Source organism: Desmodus rotundus, chromosome 5, assembly GCF_022682495.2.
Source record: "Desmodus rotundus isolate HL8 chromosome 5, HLdesRot8A.1, whole genome shotgun sequence".
Lineage (NCBI taxonomy): Eukaryota > Metazoa > Chordata > Mammalia > Chiroptera > Phyllostomidae > Desmodus > Desmodus rotundus.
The window spans coordinates 63,270,787-63,290,641 of NC_071391.1; the positions used below are offsets into that span (position 1 = coordinate 63,270,787).

At 44.1% G+C, this 19,855-nt stretch overlaps 1 pseudogene; it reads left to right on the top strand.

The window, feature by feature from the left end:
- Positions 1-10,463: 10,463 nt before the first annotated feature.
- On the top strand, positions 10,464-11,977 carry LOC112300552 (COP9 signalosome complex subunit 2 pseudogene; annotated as a pseudogene).
- Positions 11,978-19,855: the final 7,878 nt, after the last annotated feature.

Here is a 19,855-nt window from a genome sequence, read left to right on the forward strand (position 1 = left end):
CCACTCGGAGTCTCTGCTTTCACACCTGAACAGGACAATAGTAAGGCCAACTGACCACACACGGATATGTCCTGGAATTTTTAACGTTCTGTGAGTCAGCCATTATAGTGAGCAGGTCTTATGTTAACTCAGTTTATCCTCACAACCCTCTGAGAAGGTACCATTTTTATCTTGTTTTGAGGAAACTGAGGCACAAAGATGTTAAGTAATTTTCCCAAGGCCACCCAGCTTGTAGGAGCTGAGCCGGTTTGACTGCAGACAGGTGTGCTCACCACCCACTGCAGCTGCCTTCAGGCACCGGGCGACTTCCCACTTACAAATGCTCACCTTATTGCCACTTTTTGTTTAATGATCCCCAAAGCCTGTGACATTGTTATCACAACTCCTTCAGGGAGGAGGCTGTGGATACTCTCAAAGGTTAAGTCACTGGCCCAAGAGCACAAAGTCACTCTGTGGCAGAGCTGGGCATCAGCCGAGGTTTATGGCTTCCAAAGCCTGCTCTCTTTCTGCCACATCAGGGCACTCTGTCAAAACAAGATAGCACATAAAAACGCGTGGTAACTTGTAAAACACTGTACCTACAACAGTATTACCATTCTCAGTGGTTCTGCTCTCTCCAAAGCTCAGAGCTTCACACTGCTTTACGGACAAGATAACTGTTTCAGAGCAGTCAGCTAATTTGCCAATATCACACAGACAGGAAACAGGAGAGCTGGGATTGGAATCAGCTGAGCCTGGCCCCGGTAGTCACATGCTTTCTATGCCCTTCACCCTTGGGCCCAGGGATGCTCTGCATAAAGACGGTGTGTCCTTCCACAAGGGTGATTTTATTCAGAGATTTGGGTAAGCCATCATTTTTTATGTTAGGCACAGTGATACATGAGTGCATTGGAATGCAGCATTCACATGAATTTTTAAAATAAAACATGAGACTTCAAAACAATTGTGCTCTTGCTACTGCACTTTAGGACTAGCCCCTTAATCCCTTGTCACCTAGTCAGTCCTCTAGGCCAGTGCTGGCACTTGGGAAGTTTGAGAAGCTCCTCCTATATTGTGCTCCAAAATCACTAAAGACAACATGCAGAAAAAACAGGGGCATTTGTACCTTCTGGATGTTTTTGTACTGGTGGATGTAATGGTGTTTAGGTGTGAATAAAACTGCTCCAAACATGAGGTGAGAGGCGGAGGTGTCTTATTGTTGTATGTTGCTTCTGCCCCCTGTAGACACTGTTTGCATAATGTAAGTGGAGGCTCTAGGTTGTTGGTGAGCGAGGCTTCCTTCCCGCCTGACTTCACTGCATGTACTTTCCCTGCTCTACCACTTGAGGTCACAAGTGTCCACAATACTGTACCATCTCTAATTTAGAAAGCCAAGTTCTTTTTCATGAATCAAAGCTGTGTCTTGGTGAAACAAGGTAGGTTTGTCCCTTTGTTGATGAAAGATTAAAGGGGTTAGAGGTGGGGGACTGTGGGGGTGCTCCGCCTGCAGGGCCCTCCCAGCTGCCACAGATGAGAATCAGTCTACCAAGACATGATCTGCTTGGAGAGGAGAGGTAGCCGATCTCTCAAAGAAGGGCCAATGGCCTTTTCCTCAATGGGCTTTTATTGGGTACATTTTGCACAGGAATACAGGTAAAGCTCATCAGTCATTGTAAGGCAGTAAGGATCAAACAATAGATAACGTACAAAGAACTCTGAGGACTTATTCTGAGTCAGGGTCAGTTAGCTAAAGGGCTATAAGATTTTGGGAAACAAATTCATTTCAGGCTTGTACCCTTATCAGAAAACTGAGGACATTCTTAGCAAAGCAGGTTTCACAGGGTTTTAAGCATTCTTTCTTAGGCCTGATGGCCCCGGGGATCCGCCCTTTCCAGCACAGGACTGCACCACCCTCTGTCATTGTTTCAGGCTTGAATCAGGCAGGGGAAGTAAGGCAGCCAAGAGATTGGGAGACTTCTTGCAGACAGAATGATGACTCAGGCTATGTCAAAGCTGAGGGGCGAGGGTCCATCACCCCTTTTTTCTATAGCCCCCCAAGTCCTTCCCTGTGGGCCTCTTTGTGACCATGCCTGTCTTAGGTCACTCCTCCCTTGAGGAATCTTACCAGTCATTGGCTAACTGGTCAGGCTCAGGGCCAAGCAGGGTAAAGTAAAGTGGGCAGGGGCGGCACCCGTGCAGGGAGATAAGCTTTGTCTCCTTAGTGGCTTATGGTCCCAAGGTCTCTGACTCAGCCTTAGCCATGGGGATTACAGCTTCTGAAACCAGGCAGGGCGGTTCCTAGCAGGGGACTTTGGTGGGGAATGGGGCATGGGGAAAATAAGGAGGCAGAGCTTGGTGTCACAGTGCAGAAAGCTGCCTCCTCCCTGCTGGTGAGCACTTGGGGTGGGCTTAAGTGAGTGCTAAAGTAAGTGTGGGTCAGTGGAAAGAACTGCTGTGTGTTAAACATATCTCCTTCACCTCCGGGCTAAATAGCCTTTCTATGTGCTGCTAATGGGCAGCCAGGGTGAAGAACTGGCTTAGGGTAAGGTCGTATTTTAGAAGAGAATCAACTTAATGAAAAACATCCACTGAAGCTTGGGAAACAGTTAATTTTATTGGATCTTTCTCTTCCACTAGCCTGGGAACCTCGGTGTTCTCAGATTTTGTACTGTCAACTGGTAGTCATTGGCACCTACTCATCAACAGGAATCCTTAATTTGGGGTGCGGTGAAGAGGGAAATTTCATTCTGTGCAAACAACTCCGTTGTAATACGCCAGGGCTGTGAGAACAGCATGGCAGTGGAACAGCCCAGTGGTATCACAGCTCAATTTTGAAGCAGCATGGCTGTGAAATAGCCTGGCTGTAAGGAGGTCCTGGGGTGAGGCAGCCCCAGGGCCAGGCCCCTCTCCTGCTAGACAGCTCGGCCCTGTGCCGAGCCAGTCTACTCTACCCTGCGCTGGTCTGCTCCAGTGAGATACCTCTGTTGTTTCAGCTCCAGCACGGGAACACAGTCTTCAGTCAAGTGGAAGAGGGAAGCTGTTTCATATAGACAATAGTCCCTGCCTCTGGTCCCTGACTTATCTGTCCTCATGCAAATGAGGACTCCAAATCCTCACAGTTTGGTCCAAAAGGCACTGTCCTGACTGGTCAGAATGGAGCTGCTCTGATTAGTTGGTGGCAAAGATGCTGATGGGGATATAGCTGCATAGTCCCGGTTGGATAGGGACGGTTCTCAGTCCCATTGGTTGAAATAGGATTTCAGGAACTCATTTAGGAAGGCTGACTCAGGTGGCAGAAACACTTCAGTGCAGGAGGCAGGCAACTTACTGCTCCCTGAAGTGTGGTTTGCATGAGAGGCCCCTGGGCAGAAATGGCTGCTAGGCTCTGATTTTGAAAATTTGAGCCCAGTTAGCCACCAGGACCCCTTCTTAGTAGGCACCTTCTTTCTTAGGCCCACAATTCCCAGGGCCTGGCGAAGCTCCTGGGCCATGGTAGACTGGCAGTAAGCACTAGAAGGAAGTAGCGAGGGAATGAGCAAGGACAGGGAAAGGAAGGGAAGAACAAATGGAAGGTATGTGTGGCAGATGGCACCCGTCTGCTGGTACCCATGCCCCTGCATAAACCCTTCCCTTCTAATAAATCCAATATTGCAAAAGTGATGGGCATCACCTCCAAGACTAGGTTACAAAAAGGCTGTAACTCTCACTTGAGCACCCATTCTTGCTCTCATACTCTTGCTTTGAGGGAAGCTGCCAAGTCTGAGCTGCTCATTGGAAACATGAGCTCAGAGGCAAGAACACAGGGTGTGGATGAGGCACAGCCAATGAGACTGCACCACAGGGAAGTGGGCTGGGGCTTAGGCAGAAGTGAGGATCAGGCAGTTGTGGGTTGGTGGAAAGAGTACTGGAGGTTTATTTTTCTCCTTATACACATGGATTTTATACACAGATAATATGCTATTGTTGAAAGGATGTAATAACCCAAAGAGCTCTGTACCCTGATGGCATTTGCTCCAAAGTTGGCATTTGCTTTAAATGTCTTAAGGCTGATGAAGCTTTGGAGTCCTGAACTCAGGTCCTTGCAGTAGCCAGGCAGGCACAATGGCTAAGTGAATCAGCTTGGGTTGGGCTTGAGGAGTAGCACTTCCTCATGGGCAGCTGCCATGCAGCCCAGGCCATGGAGGCCAGGCTGGGAGTAAGGCCAGGGATGTCAGAGCTGCTGATTTTTTTTTTTATTTATAAGTCCTCACCTAAGGATGTGTCTTATTGAATTTTTTAGAGACAGAGGAAGGGAGAGAAAGAGTGAGAGAGAAACCTTGATGGGAAAGAGAAACATTGATGAGTTGCCTCCGCATGGGCCCTGACAGAGATTGAACCTGCAACCTGGGTATGTGCCCTGACCAGGGATAGAACCCACAACCTTTTAGTGTACAGATGATGCTCCAACCAACTGAGCCACCCAGACAGGGCCAGAGCTGCTGATCTTTTTCTTTTTTTTGAAAAAGCGAGATAGACTCTGGATATTTGAAAATCTTGGCTCAGAATTTCTTTATATTTCCAAAAAGATCATAGCTGCCAGCAGCAGATTTCAGGATGGCTGTGGTAAACTCATTTTTAAAGCATTAAGGATAAAGTTCCAGTGACTGGTTTGAGGTATGGTGTGAGGATATTTGAGGGCATCCGTCAAAACCTCTGGTTGGTCCTGCATGGTGGGGAGCATGTAGCACCCAGGAGCCTGGTTTCCAACTGGCTGCCCTTCTGGTGAGCCCATACCCACAGGCAATAATGACATAGTGATGCTTACCTATAACCTACTTCTTTCCCTGAGGAAAGACCTCTGCCACAGCTATAGCCTTGCCTAAAGTCTTACTCCTCCGTTTGAGGGAAATAAATCTTTTTTTAAATTATATTTTATTGATTGTGCTATTACAGTTGTCCTAATTTTCCTCCCTTTGTTCAATCCACCCAACACTGCACAATCCCTCAAGCAATCCCCACACCATTGTTGATGTCCATGGGTCATATGTATAAGTTCTTTGGCTACTCCATTTCCTACAAGTGCTGAACTTTACATCCCCATGGCTATTTGGTAACTACCTATTTGTACTTCTTGATCCCCTCACCTCTTCACCCATTCCCCGACAATCGCCTCCCATCTGGCAACCATCAAAATGCTCTCCATATCCATGATTCTGTCTCTGTTCTCCTCTGCTTCATTTCTTTTTTAGATTTAATTGTTGATAGACATGTATTTATTACCATTTTATTGTTCATAGTTTTGATCTTCTTTTTCTTAAATAAGTCCCTGTGTTGCCGCCCTTCAAGGCTAGGCAGGTTCAAGGTATTTGTGCAGACAGAAAAATATTCATGGAGCCTATGGTATGTCTGGCATGCCTTTATTCACGGGTGGGCAAGCCACACACGCTGCAAGCTGTGTGTCTATCTGTATGTCTCATGTCATGGCCCTTGCTCCCCAGCATGACACCCATCGTGACACCTGTTCCTGTGTGTCTCTCCTCATCATTGCCCCAACAGGGAGTCCCTACCTGTTTAAGTACTAGAGGGGAACAAAGCCGGAAAACCCCCAGAACATTACATGACATAACATAATTCTGTGCATGCGAGTCCACTTCATGTTATGGAAACAGTTTATCAGACCCAGTCTCAAGGCTATGAGAACACTGCTTATCAGGCCCTCCAACGCTATGGGAACATTGCTTCCCTTAGCTACCCAGACACCTGGGCGAGGAAGCCAGACTGACTCTACTTAGCCTAGAGACCCTTTAATATTTCATATAATAATGGTTTAGTGTTAATGAACTCCTTCAGTTTTTTCTTGTCTGGGAAGCTCTCCATTTGCCCTCTGATTCTAAATGATAGCTTTGTCGGGTAAGGTAATCTTAGCTGTAGGGCTCTGCTTTTCATAACTTTGAATATTTCTTGCCAATCCCTTCCAGCCTGCTAAATTTCTTTTGAGAAATCAGCTGATAGTCTTATGGGAATTCCCCTGTAGGTAACTGAGTGCATTTCTCTTGCTGCTTTAAGATTCTCTCTTTATCTTTGACCTTTGACATTTTAATTGTGATGTGTATTAGAGTGGGCCTCTTTGCATCCATCTTCTTTGGGACTCTCCTTGCTTTCCAGACTTGAATGTCTATTACCTTCCCCAAATTAGGGAAGTTTTCTTTCATTACTTTTTAAAATAGATTTTCAATTTCTTCCTCTTTTTCTTCTCCTTCTGGCACCCCTATGACGTGAATGTTTGAATGCTTAAAGTTGTCCTGTTGGTTGCTTACGCTATGATCATTTTTTTTTGGATTCTTTTACTTCTTGTTCTGATTGTTTCTTTTTTCTTCCTTATGTTTTTAACCATTGATTTGGTTCTTAGCTTCATTCACTCTAGTTGTTACCCCGTAAATTGTTTTATTTCAATTAATGAATCCTTCATTTCTGACTGGATCTTTTTTATGTTGTTGAGGTCCCCACTAAGTTCCTTGGGCATCCTTATAACCAGTGTTTTGAACTCTGCATCTGATAGATTGCTTATCTCCACTTTGTTTAGTTCTTTTTCTAGAGTTTTGATCTGTTTTTTCATTTGGGCTATGTTTCTTTTCTCTTCATTTTGACAGCCTCCCTGTGTTTGTTTCTGTGTATTAGATAGAGCTCTATGGCTCCGTGTCTTGGTAATGTGTCCAAATGTAGTGGGTGTCCTGTAGGGGCCAGTGGCACAGCCTCACCTGTCACCCAAGCTGGGTACTTAAAGTGCTCCCTTTGTGTGTGCTCAGTATACCCTCCTCTTGTAGTTGAGCCTTGATTGCTGTTGGCAGGTCAATGGGAGGGATTTACCCAGGCCAGTCTGCTGCAAGGACTGGCTGTGACCACTCAACACCAATCTCCAGCCTCTATGGAGGATCAGCTGTGAAGGGGGAGGGTGGTGGTGCTCCAACATGGTACACTGGGTACCCAGGCTCTGAGGTTTCCCAGGTGGTGTAGGCCAAGGTCAGCCCCCACCTGTATTTTGGTCTGGGGCCACTCTGCCTGGACTATAAAGCAATCTGAGATGGTTGCTACTTTTGCTGGGCTTGGTGATTCTCAGGTGAAGCAAAGCTTGAATCTAGGCTGGCTACTACTAGTGCAACACCTGGGGCCACTTAGCAAGAGGTATGGGGGCTGGACCTCACTGAGGTGTTGTTGCTTGTTTGAGAGGATTTAGGAAGTTGTGAAGCATGAGCCAAGACCAGTCATTTGTATGGAAAAGTCTCTGTTAACAACTTGGGTGGGCTTGTAACTTGGGTGGGACAGAGTCTCAGGGCATCTCTGTGGCAATGCAACCAGTGTTAGCTAGGTTGATGGAGTCTCAGATATGGCACCCACCTGCAGGCCCTGTGGCTCTTTGAGGAGAGTATTCAGAAAAGGCACAATGGCCTTTCTGTCTGGGAGAAAGCTGTCCTTCAGCTCTCACCTTGATACCAGACCCTTCATTTCCTCCCTGAATGCCACTGATGCCTTTCAAGCTGCTACCCTGGTGCTGGAACTCAGAGGGAGTGAGTCTGAGTAGGTGAGTCCATGTGTGGGTTCTTTAGGAGGAACTGCTTGGGACTCCAGAAGTTCCTTCCACTGACTCAATCCCCACTGGTTTTTACAGCCAGGAATTATGGGGACTTATATTGCTGTCACTGGAACCCTGGGCTGTGGGACCAGGTGTAGGGCTGGGACTCCTTGCTCCCAAGATATCCCTACTGAAATTTGACTCACCACACGTGAGTGTGGGATCCGCCCATTCTGCATCTCTGCCCATCATACCAGTCTGGATGGATGTGGTTTCTTTAATTCTGTAGTTGTCAGACTTACATTCAACTTAATTTCTGATGGTTCTGAGTCATGGTTGTTTTATAATTTTCTTGAAATGTTGATGTGGTTGTTCATGGAGGTGACGCTGCCATCTTGACTGGTAGTCCATCCTTTTTTAAAAAAATTCTCACCAGAGGATATGTTCATTAATCTTAGAAAGAAATAAGAAGGGAGAGAAAGAGAGGGAAACATTTATGTGAGAGAAACATTGATTGGTTGCCTCCCATATGTACTGTGATCAGGGATCAAACTCTAAAACTAGGTATTTGTCCTGACCAGGGATCGAACCTACAACCTGTTGGTGTGTGGGATGATGCTGCAACCTATGGAGACACCCAACCACAGTGGAAATAAATCCTTTCTATGAGTCTTCTAGACTCATATATGCAGGAATTAAAGTGAGAAAAACTGGAGGCAGGTCTGGTTCCGGCCTCTCCTTTCCAGTGTCCCCACTTTGTTCAGTCTCTCTCAACATTGAAGAGGGAGCAATGAGGAAGAGCTATGAGAGGGGACAGAGCCATGGGAGGTGTTCCAGAGTTTCCAGTCCACAGAAAAAGATTTTCATTCATTCAAGGAGCATTTTTAAACAGTTACTGTGTGTTTGATACCATGTCAGGCACTAACAAGGTTAAAAAAGGAAAAAGATGGCACAGTCCATCCTCAAACTGTTCTGGTTTATTGAGGGAGAGAGTGTACATTTATCAGAAACCAGTAGGGGGCCAAATGGGTTCTAAAATAAAGATGAAGTAGGCTGTAGAGAGATGTCAGCATAAACACGAATGACATCAATGTTTCCCCAAGGATACTCGGGGATTAATTTCCCCAGCCCGAACATCATCCCTCCATCTTAGCCTCAGGATCCTCTGTATTACCCAGGGAGCAACAATTTTGCTGGAAAAGGAGCTATATAGTTTTAACTATCATATTTCCTAAAACAAAAAATCTAGTTAGATGGTAAAACAATGAAATCTTTCTCACTAATTCTTAAAATTACTTATATGAAAAGATTAACAAAGGCATACAAATTAGGTCACATATGATTATCCAATTAACAGACTGTCTTTGTCAAAAGAAGGTACAATTAGGTATACTGGAAGTAATGTCATTTGCTGCTCTGTCAATGCTTTCCCTGTTCCCCCTTGGCATGACTGCCAAAATTTGGTTGATTGTCTTTGAGAAAGAGGGCCTAAGATGAGTGATTTAAAGGATTATAAATCAATCTCTGGACTAAAGTGGCTGATCTGGGCTAAACTGGCCAATCCACATCAGGCAAGGCAAGCCAAATCCTGTTTTTCATGAGAAGCCAGATGTCAGTATTTCTAGGTGAGATCTTCATATGCCCAATTGTTGACTTCTAATTAAAACATTTAGAAAGTGCCTTATGAGCCATAAATTTGTGGTCAAGCAAAACTTATTTCACTCCCCGAAGACACGGACCTTGTTTTTTTTTTTCAGTAAGTTGCCGTATTCCTGGATGGCTAATGCATACTAACTTGAGCATCTAATGAAAATATCTGTGGTATATAATGGGTACTTAACATATGTTCAACATTGTTCTTTCTTTCCCATTATAAGACAATATTATGGGATAGGAAAAAAAATCAATCATAGGTTTTCATATCTTTGCTACTAGTTTCTAAGAATGGTGAATTTCCTTCCTCCAGCTGAAGGAGAGTGGGCAAGAAAAGAAACCCTGAAGTGTTCTGCTAACGAGGATGATGGGTAAGGGGGTTATCAGAGGGCAACATTTCTCTGCTCAAGAACGGACTGAAGATAGAGAATCTAGAAAGGAAGGGAAAGGCTGGGGCAAAAGAAATAAAAGCAGGAAAGAGAGATTAAGGACAGTTGCTAAAGGGTAAGCAAATTTAGGAAAAGAGGGAGCAGCTTAAAAGGATCTTTACATATTTTGCCATGAGGCATGTACACAATCTCCTGCTCTGGATACTCAAGACATTAAAAACAAACAAACAAAAAACCTGCAGTGCTCTTCAATGTGTTTGTAATCACATCTATGTTGCTTTGAAGTGAGAAGGAGGCAGCCAGGCTGGGTTACCTTGGATTGTGCCACAGTGAGTGGTAATGACTACAGGTAACAAAGGTGTGCCAACTGCATTTTACCAACCAAGAACGGGAGACACCTATAAGGTGTCTGATAACAGAATGAGGTATCTGACTATAAATGAATGTCATGAAGAATCTAGGCCCTAGGATTTGCTATTATAGTCAGAGGAGTAGGCCCACTGAGAAGGGAAGAGGTGAGGGCAAAGGGTAGAGGATATGAGGGTGTGCCTGGTGCATCCTGAGGGTGGATGGCTGGGCTGAGCAAAGACTTTATGCTGACACTATACCTCCTTTTCCTGTTAGAAGGAGGCCTAGGTCATCATCAGCTATGGTTTAGCTTTAATCTGGTCAAGGCTGTAAGCTCACTCCCTTACCCTCACTCAGCGTGTGAGAGAACTGCAGCTAAGACCCTCAACACCATGCCCTTATAGACCAGACTGTTACACATAGTAGCTCCAAGGTTTGTATTTTAGAAACACTTGTATGCATGCACTGGGCATTTGTAACTTCATTGGTTGTACTTTTCTGTGCCTGTAGAATGTGGGCCTGCCCCTCCCCCATTCCTGGCCAAGATGTCTGACATGGAAGACAATTTCGTGTGTGATGATGAGAGGACTATGGCCTGGAATACTCTGAAGTAGTAGCTCTGAGCCAAATGTGGATTTGGAAACTCACTACTATAATTCCAAAGCTTTAAAGCACAGGTGGCATACGCAAGGACTGTGGGCCAAATCTGGCTCTCCACCTTGTTTTATCTGGCCCAGCACCTTGTTTCTACCAGGCGGCAGCACTGAGCTCCTTGCCCCTAGTTAAGGAGTAGTTACATTTATACAGTCCTGAAGTTACATTTGGCCCTTTGAAGGCAACCACAAGGCAGATGTGGCCCCTGCTGAAAATGAGTTTGACACCCCTGCGTTAAAGGAAGGTGATGCTAAAGCAGAATTAAGCAATTTCCAGAATATTTTGGAATTTCAAGGTGAAAAGGGAGAATGAGGATTTAAAGCACTGAAACAAATGATTAAGATTAATTTCAAGTTGACAAACTTTCCGGAACTGATGAACAGATACAAACAACCATTGAGCTATATTCAGAATGCAGTCACAAGAAATCATTCTGAAGAATCCATTAATTTAATTATTGATTATATCTCCACTTCTAAACAGATGGGTTTACTGCAGGAATTCTGCAAAACAACACCAGGAACTTTAAAAGATGCTAAGAATGATGGACTGCGGTTTAAGATAGACACAAAGCTTGGAAAATTGTATTTAGAACCAGAGGAATATGGAAAGCTTCATCACATTTTATGCCAGTTACATCAGTCCTGCCAGACTGATGATGGAAAAGATAACTTGAAAAAGGGTACAGTTATTAAAAATTTAAACTTTGGAAATTCAAGGGTACACGGCACAGAAAAATAACAGAAAACTTAGAGTAATCTATGAACTGTCACTTCGTGTCACGTCTGCCATCCCTCACCCACTGACAAGGGGCTCCATCAGAGGGTGTGGTAGTCATCTGCACTTGAGAGAAGGTGAATTTGAAAAGGCACACACTGATTTCTTTGAAGCCTTCCAGCATGATGACGAATGAGGAAGTTCCTGATGATTTGGTCTTAGCGAATATGCTAATGAAATTGGGAATAAATCTATTTGACTTACAGAAGGCCACATGGTAAAAAAATGATTCATTATGAAACAATGTTGCAGTTAGTAAGTGCCTATCAGGATAATGACATCATTAAATTTGAAAAGATTCTGAAAACAAATCACAGCCACATCATGGATAATTCTTTTATAAGGGAACACACTGAAGAGCTTCTACAAAACATCAGAACACCAGTGCTCATAAAATTAATTAAACCTTACACAAGAAGCTTTTATCTCTAAGGAGGCAAGCACCAGTGTAGCTGATATGGAGAGCTTGCTGGTGTAATGCATTTGGACAACGCTGTTCCTGGCTGAATTGATCGGGTAACCAACTCCTTGACCTGAATCATCAGGAGAGGTGTGATGCCTAACACACTGCACTAGACTACATTCTCTACATTCTCTCAGCCAGGCCACGGTTAGCAAACTGGTTTAACACAGAACAAGCTTTTACAGATATACTTAAGGCAACAGTACAGAGATATAATTCTTAAAAGAACTGGGAATGGCAAAACTACTGTCAATCGACGTGTCCTGAAAATTATGGAAGTATGGCAGAAGTGCTTTTTATGATCAACTGGTTTGCGTGTTGCTGCTGCATTTATCCCCTCCAGAAGCAGCTTAAGTCTCCAGAAGAAAACCAGAATGGCATGGGATTCATGCTGTATTGACATCTTGTCCTAAACACAAAACAACATAGTAACACTAATTTGTCATGGGCAATATGACCGAGAGAAGACTTTTGTCATGATTGTATTTATGTATTTATTTATTTAATTTTTAGAGAGAAAAAGGAAGGAGGGGGAGAGAGAGAAACATCTATTTGTTGTTCCACTTAATCACACACTCCTTGGCTGATGGGAATGTGCCTGATGGAGAGCAAACCTGCAACCTTGGCGTATCAGGATGACACTCAAACCAACTCGAGCAACCTGGCCAGGGCAACTGTCATGATTTAATTTAATTTAATTTAAAATTTTGATTGATTGATTTGTTTTTTTAGAGAGAGAGAGAAACATCAGTTTGCTGTTCCATTTATTTATGCATTCATTGGTTGTTTCTTCTCTGTGCCCTAACTGGGAATCACACCCACAACCCTGGCATATTGTAACAATGCTCTAACCAGCTGAGCTGCCTGGCCGGGATGCCATGGTTTTAAATACACTAACACACTATGGTTGGTTAAATTTAAGCATGTTTTACCTGCAGAAATTTTCTCACAAGCAACCTGCAATAGCTGGAAATGCATACCTTTTTTAAACACTTGATTGTCTCATGTGTAGATTAAAATGTTTGCTGCATTTTGCAAAATATGAATTCTCAAAAAATGTGTCCATATATTTCTGTATCTGCAGTGCAGTAATGGTTTAGACGAAACCCTATAATTATAGTGGCACACCATCACTTAGGTTTCAAGAAGCAAAATAAATAAAGCAGCTCAGAAATTTAAAAAAAAAGAACAAAAAAAGAAAGAAAGGAAGGAAGCAAGAGAGAGAGAGAGAGAGAGAGAGAGAGAAGAATAGAAAAGAATATGTGTCCAGGCACTCAATGCAGGAGCTAGCCAGTTCTGAGCCAGTTATCTGTGCAAGGCAGAACACAGCAAACGCCGAAGGTTGGACCCTGAGGAGATGCTCTGGAACCTAGGGAGGGCCAGATATCTCAGCATTCTCTCAAGAGTGAGAGAGAGCAGGTGGAGTGGAAGTGTCTGAAGTCTGCTTGTGGCCCTGGCTTCCCCACCACTGTCAAGTCCTGGGTACGCCAACTTAATCTCCTGGAAACTCGGTGTAAAAGGAGAACATTCCTGGCTCTGTATGTGGGGATTAAATGACATGTAAATGTGAAAGCCCTTGAAAATGTAACAATAATAGCTAACATTTATGTAGTATATGAGCCAGGCGTTATATCACTTCATTTGATCCTCACGACATGTTTGTGACATAAGCATTATTATCCCTATTCCCCACATGAAAACACTAACACACAGAGAGGTCAAACAGCTTGTCCAGGGTCGCACAGCTAGTAGTCTGGCTCTAGGGTTAACTACCACACTATGCATTTCAGAGATATTATTAACCAGCGAGACAAGCATGGTGAAAAGGCTTTGGAATCAGACAAACATGGGCCTGCCAGTCTTAGCTCTATGGCCTTCAGAATATTAGTTAATGTCTCTGTGCCTCAGTTTCCTCATCTATAAAATATGGATAATGAATTTGTCTACTTCAGGGACTTCCTGTTAGGTAATATGTAGGAAGTGGTAACACATTATCTGAATATGCTCAAGAAACAACTATTATTATCAGCTGTAGCCCTGGCCAGGGGATACGGGGACAGAAAGAAAAGGAAGAGATATAGGAGCAGAGGGTCACAATGAGAGTTCTGTGGATGTAGACCCCATGAGAGGACCAACATTACTTTGCTTTCTCCTAATGGCGAAGGTAGGTCTTGGATGCCAGAAGGATCCCGTGTGCAGAAATGGAGACGGGGACCTACAGGGATGGCAGGTATGTGTTGGGTGAAACAATGAGCAGTGAGTTCTGAGGATTTTCAGCCCAGTGCTCATCCACTGTCACGATGTCCCCAGGCACTGGGTAAAGAATTCAGTCTCCTCTTAGAACCAACTGTTTTCCAGATCAAATTATCCATTCCCCAAGGAGAGCTCACAGGGAGTTCGCTAAGCAATGGGTGGGTGTCCGAGCTCTGCCTCCTGCCTGATAGTGCTGGTGGTGACAGATCTTTACAAACAAGCTGGGTTTCCACGTTTAACGCTTATCTTCTTCTTTAGGGACTCCCCAGGCTCCTTTGGGATTGTGACTTTTGGGGCAAAAGACATTCCCACAAGGCGTTATCAAGGGCTGCTTCTCCAAGCACAGAAGCAGACTCAAATCTCTGTAATGAAGTCTTCAGCTTAGGCTTGGTTTGGGGGATAAGCCAGGTTAACTTGGCTGGGAAAAAAATAGCTCTAGTTAAGCAACCACAAGGAGAACCTAGAGTGAGTCATCCTGTTTAAAATTCTGCCTCAAATTGAATGTTCCACTTGCTGGCCTTGGAGGCAAAGGTGCAGCATTATCAACTGTGGCCCTTCTGGGGTGTTGACAGCCAGTCTCTGGGGAAGAGGCCAGGTCTGCTAACAGCATCTCTGTGGGCTGTGGGTATTCTGACATAATAAAAAAAACATGCCCCCGAGAGACAGCAGGTGTTCACACATTCCATCCAGCTGAGGCTCCAGGTCAGCACTCACTGCCCCAGGACATAAAGTCCATTTCCTTTACTGAATGCATGATGGTTTCTCTGGACAGTGGGCCTCTGGACAGTACAGCTCTTGCCAGGGCTTTGCTTCCTTAATATTCCTTTGACTGAGTTCCTTATGGTTGGGTCCCCTCATCCCAGGTCTTAAAAATAAGCATTAAGATTTTAAAATACATTTTCTTCTGTAGAAGTCAAAGCCATCACAACATTGGTGTAGCCCTTTCACTTGGATCTTTCTGCTTAGGATCTTCAGCTGATAATTTGTCTTTGCTAGAAAGTATACTGTTCTGGTAAATTAAAAACTATAAACAAAAATCTTCCAAAAAAACAAACATTAAACAATTGTAATTATATAAATTATTCTGGCTAACTAATCCATTCTGGACAGTGTGTGAGAATAGAGATACCCTGACCTGGTGTTCAGTGGATTCCCTGGGAAGGGTCAGCCCCTCCTGCTCGAACCCTGAGCTGTTAGTTGACATTCAAATCTGAAATAACCAGGACTGAAGTTCTCACTCTCACGTTTCCTCCGAAGGGAAAGAGAAAGTCAGCAAAGGCAAAGACCATGCACCCAGCTGGGGCGGTCATTTGCTGCTCTGACCCTGCCTGACCTGGCTTGGCTCAGGGATCACTCTGCGGGGCTCTGCCATGGCCATGTGCTGGGTGACTTAAGGAAGACTGCCCCAAAGGTGGGGCTTCTGTTGTTTTGTTTTGTTTTGACTCTTTTCTTGTATAATATTCTTCTTTGCAGACTATTCTTCAATTCAGGGAAAGATTAAGGCAGCTTCATGATGCCAGGCAGTGGCATATCTTCTAAGTAATCTATAAAAAACATCTTTTTCAAAACTGACAGGACCACTTTCTCAGAAGGTTTAACCTGCCCAGTATTGATGGGCTTCCTTAACCCCCTCTTGAGGTGGAAAAGAGTCCAGAGGTTTTGACATTCCCCAGTGAGAGCAAAACTGCTCCAGGTTTTAGATTCAGCCTAGGTTCTAATCCTAGACTTGAGGCCCACTAGCTGGGCAACCTTAGGCAGATTTCTTAACCTCTCTGAAGCTCAGTTTCCTCACAGTACACAGTAATCATATCCATCTCATAGAGATGTGAGGATTAAATGAGAGAATCCAAATATCCCATACGTCTAGCACATAGTAAATATTCAGTATGAGCCATAGCTGCTAATAGGACTGTTGATAGTATTATTAAAAGGGCAAGTGGTTGTTTCAGCCATGCTGGAAGCTGATTACAAAAAATAATTTGATTATATTCTTTGTACGTTTCATACCGCAGGAATAAAAACCATCATGCATTCAGTAAAGGAAATGGATTCTGTTAGACATCTGGGTAACAGACTCCTCTTGGCCAATCATCAGCCACCAACCTTGGCAAGTTACTTATTTCTGAGAATCTGTTCCCTTCTTTTCCAACTAGACAACCGTACCAGCTTCTCAGGCCCCACGGAGCTGTTGAGAGGAGACACCAGACAGCATGTTTAAAGTGGTTTGGAAAAGGTTTCAAGAACTGTCCAGAGAGAAAGGTATTGTTGGGATATAGGAAGCTGAGCTTCAATGAGTATATTTGTGATGCGGATCCCGGCCAGCAGTATCCAGTGTTGTGGCTGCAATATACAAATACACACGGACTACAGAAATCCTGTGGAGGAAAAGGCATGGCATGGCCACTCTCTAAGTGAGAGAGGGAGAGAGGGCCAGAGAGAGCCCAAGAGAGATAGCCGATCCGCCTGGACAGGCTTTTATTGTTTTTCTGGGCACATACAAGGAGGATGGTCCTCATTTACCATGCATAGGTTAACCACAGGTGATTACCTTTTAAGGACAACAAAGGACAGAATGCTGCTAATTACTTCAAAGACAAGGATGTTACAGCTCAAGGGGGAAGTTGCTCACACTCCATACTTGGGTGGTTTAGCACAGACTTTAGGAAGATGAAGATACTCAGTAAACATTTGCTGCCTCAATTCAGGGTGAGTGAGTTTCAGCAAGAGCAAGTCTCATAGCAGTCTAGGTACAAAGCAGGCCTGATTTCCCACTGGAGAACCTGTCCATGAACATGGCTCCTGCCTGCCAACCACGCTCCCCACTGGCTTTTCTGAGTGGGGGCTGAGCCACATTTCCCACACATGGAACAGTTCCCCACATATTTGGATTTGAGTTTGAACTTGAAAGCAGGTATGAGAAACACTAGCCCTGCTCATTTTTGTAATCCTAGGACACTCTGGAACTATTCAAAATGTTGATTTGTTTTGTTAAGAAACTAGCTAAAAATCTTGAACCTCTCTCTTTTGTCTCTCTCCCTTCCCTTCTTCAGAGTTTGCATTTTCTTACCATTACTTTTATTTTGCTGTTGCAGACACTATTGGTTTCACCTATTGTGAAAGGAATCGACTTAGGTTGAGTCCACCAGCCTGGAACACTGGAGGCAATCACCACCCTTCTACACTTGGGTGTTAAGTGGGAATCACCTTCTGCTGTAGACATCCTCTCTATATTGGAAGGGAGGACTGCAAAAGTGGGGCTAGTACAGATGTCTGACAAACCCCTCAACAGATTCCACTGCACTTGGAATTAAGTCCAGAGTCTTCAAGGTACCTTTGAGGCTTACAGGGACCAGTTCCTGTCCATTTCTCTAGGCTAGTCTCTAGCCTCTTTGCCGTGACCTTACTCCTTCGGAGATGTCTTCTCAATTCCTTGAATGTGTCACCCTCTCTCTTAACTCTGAGCACTGCTCTCCATCACCTCAGGTGTCATAGCTCCCAACTGCTCACCATCGTGACTCCTCTCTCTAGATTTGCTTTGGTTTGTCTTGTTAGTAGCTTGGTGGATTCTGTGCACCTGAAAAGGTTTTTCCTTTTCTGCCTCCTGGATTGGGACTCCTGTTGATATTAAATTGGGGGCAGCAACCTTTTGTTGACAACATCAAGGAGTGCAGTTACTGGATTGCACAGTAAGAGTGTGTTTGTTTAGTTTTGTAAGGAACTGCCAAATTGTCTTCCAAAGTGGCTGTATCATTTTCGTACCTTTTTAAGGCACAGCCTAGCCAACTGTGCCGAGACACAACATTGACTTCTTAGGTAGAGAGTACCCCAACTCTTAGTTCCCACAGGTCTTGAGATACACTGTAGTGGATATGGCAAGGTGTGCACCACCACATCCTGGGGCAACACAGGACAAATTCCTGTTTCATGCTCAATTAATCAAATATGTATAGTTAGTGTGTCTGAACTACGGCAATTTATACTGTATTCAACTCATTTATTGCTCTGAGGGCTGTTGAAAGCCAAAGAAGTGCCATTACATGTTTGACATATATGTGTGTGTAATAAGGAAAGCTTGGCTGTCCCTTCTTCCAGCTGTAACTCTCCTACCAACTAGCTGGTCATTTCTCAGACACCGGGGATTTGCCTCTTGACTCACATGTTTTCTGTATTTTTGTTTGTTTATTTGTTTTAATCTCATCTCTATAATATCCACCCCCTGACTTCTCAGGTCTATGAGTTTCTCGTTTCCAAAAGCTTTCCCTCCCCTTCCTCCAGCACCCCACTCCCACAATCACCGTTGAGCCCTTGCATCAATAGAATCTGCACCCCTCAAAAACCTGTTTCAAACAAGTCACTCTAAAATACCTCAATCTGTTTTTTCAGATTCACTCACTATAATTCCTTGAATTCAATCCCTATAATCCCTGTAATCCCTTGATCCAACATCTTTCTCCTGGTCTATCAGCCCCCTTATATTTTCTCATCACCCCTCATTTAATGTAAATCTATCTTCCCATCATGCCCTTGAACTTCCTTCTGTTATTTACTCCTGGCTGGCAAACCCCAATCCTCACTGAAGTTCACTCTGCCTTCTCTGTGCCTGTCCAGAGCAGCTCCAAGTTGCTCATTAACAACCCCTTACATAGCTGGCTGGCAAAGGGGTGTCCAACCTATGGCCCATGGGCCTCATGCAGTCCAAGATGGCTGTGAATGTGGCCCAACACAAAATCATAGATTTACTTAAAGCATTATGAGATTTTTTTTTTGATTACATGTCACAAAGTATTTAATGTGTGGCTCAAGACAACTCTTCTTCTTCCAGTGTGGCACAGAGATGACAAAAGGTTGGGTACCACTGTTGCCTCAATCTTAAACTACAGGGACACTTGCTCTCCCGACATACCTGTCATGCTATCCTATGTAATGCTCCCAGTTTCCTAAATGACATCTCATACCTTCTTCTGTTTGCACACATCCCACACTCTCTCCCCCTGAATCCTGGCTAATAAGGGAGAATCAAACTTCCCGAGAATACAGCAACCAGAAAGGAACTCCCTCATCTTCTCACACCAATCAAGAGGCACTTCTGAACTGGCGCCTGGCTTCTGCTTCCTTTCCACTGTGGGGGAGAAAGCTTCTCTCCTCCAACAACAATATTCCTTCCTGGATGAGCTCACCTCTCAGGGAGTTTGTTCCTTATCATCTTCTGCATCAACACCTCATCAGAGTCCCTCTCTTACCACTGCATTCTTCCTTTTTAAAAAAAATTTAAGAAACCCTTTTTATCATTGATTTGAGAGAGAAAGAGAAAGATTTGGTGTTCCACTTGTCGATGCACTCACTGGTTGCTTCTTGTACGTGCCCTGACAGGGGAGTGAACCAGCAACCTCGGCGTATGGGGACGACACTCGAGCTACCAGGCCAGGGCTCATTCTTCCTTTTTGTTTTTGTGTTTGGGGTGGGAGGGTGAGAGTATAATTTATATTAAAACACACATACAAATAACATTCCAGAAATTTAATTTGTACTCCGTTCCAGTCAGTCTTCACCCCCAAAGACAAACATTGTCCTGATTTCTATCACTTTAGATTAATGTTTCCTGTTCTGGGACTTCATATAAGTGAAATTATATAGTATATACTCTTTTGCATCTGGCTTCTTTTGTTCAGTAGAATATTTTAAGATGAATCCATGTTGCTGTGAGCATCAGGAGCTCTTATTGCTGAGTAGCACTGCATTGTAGGAGTACGCCACTCGTCTGTTGATGGACACGTGGGCTGTTTCCAGAGT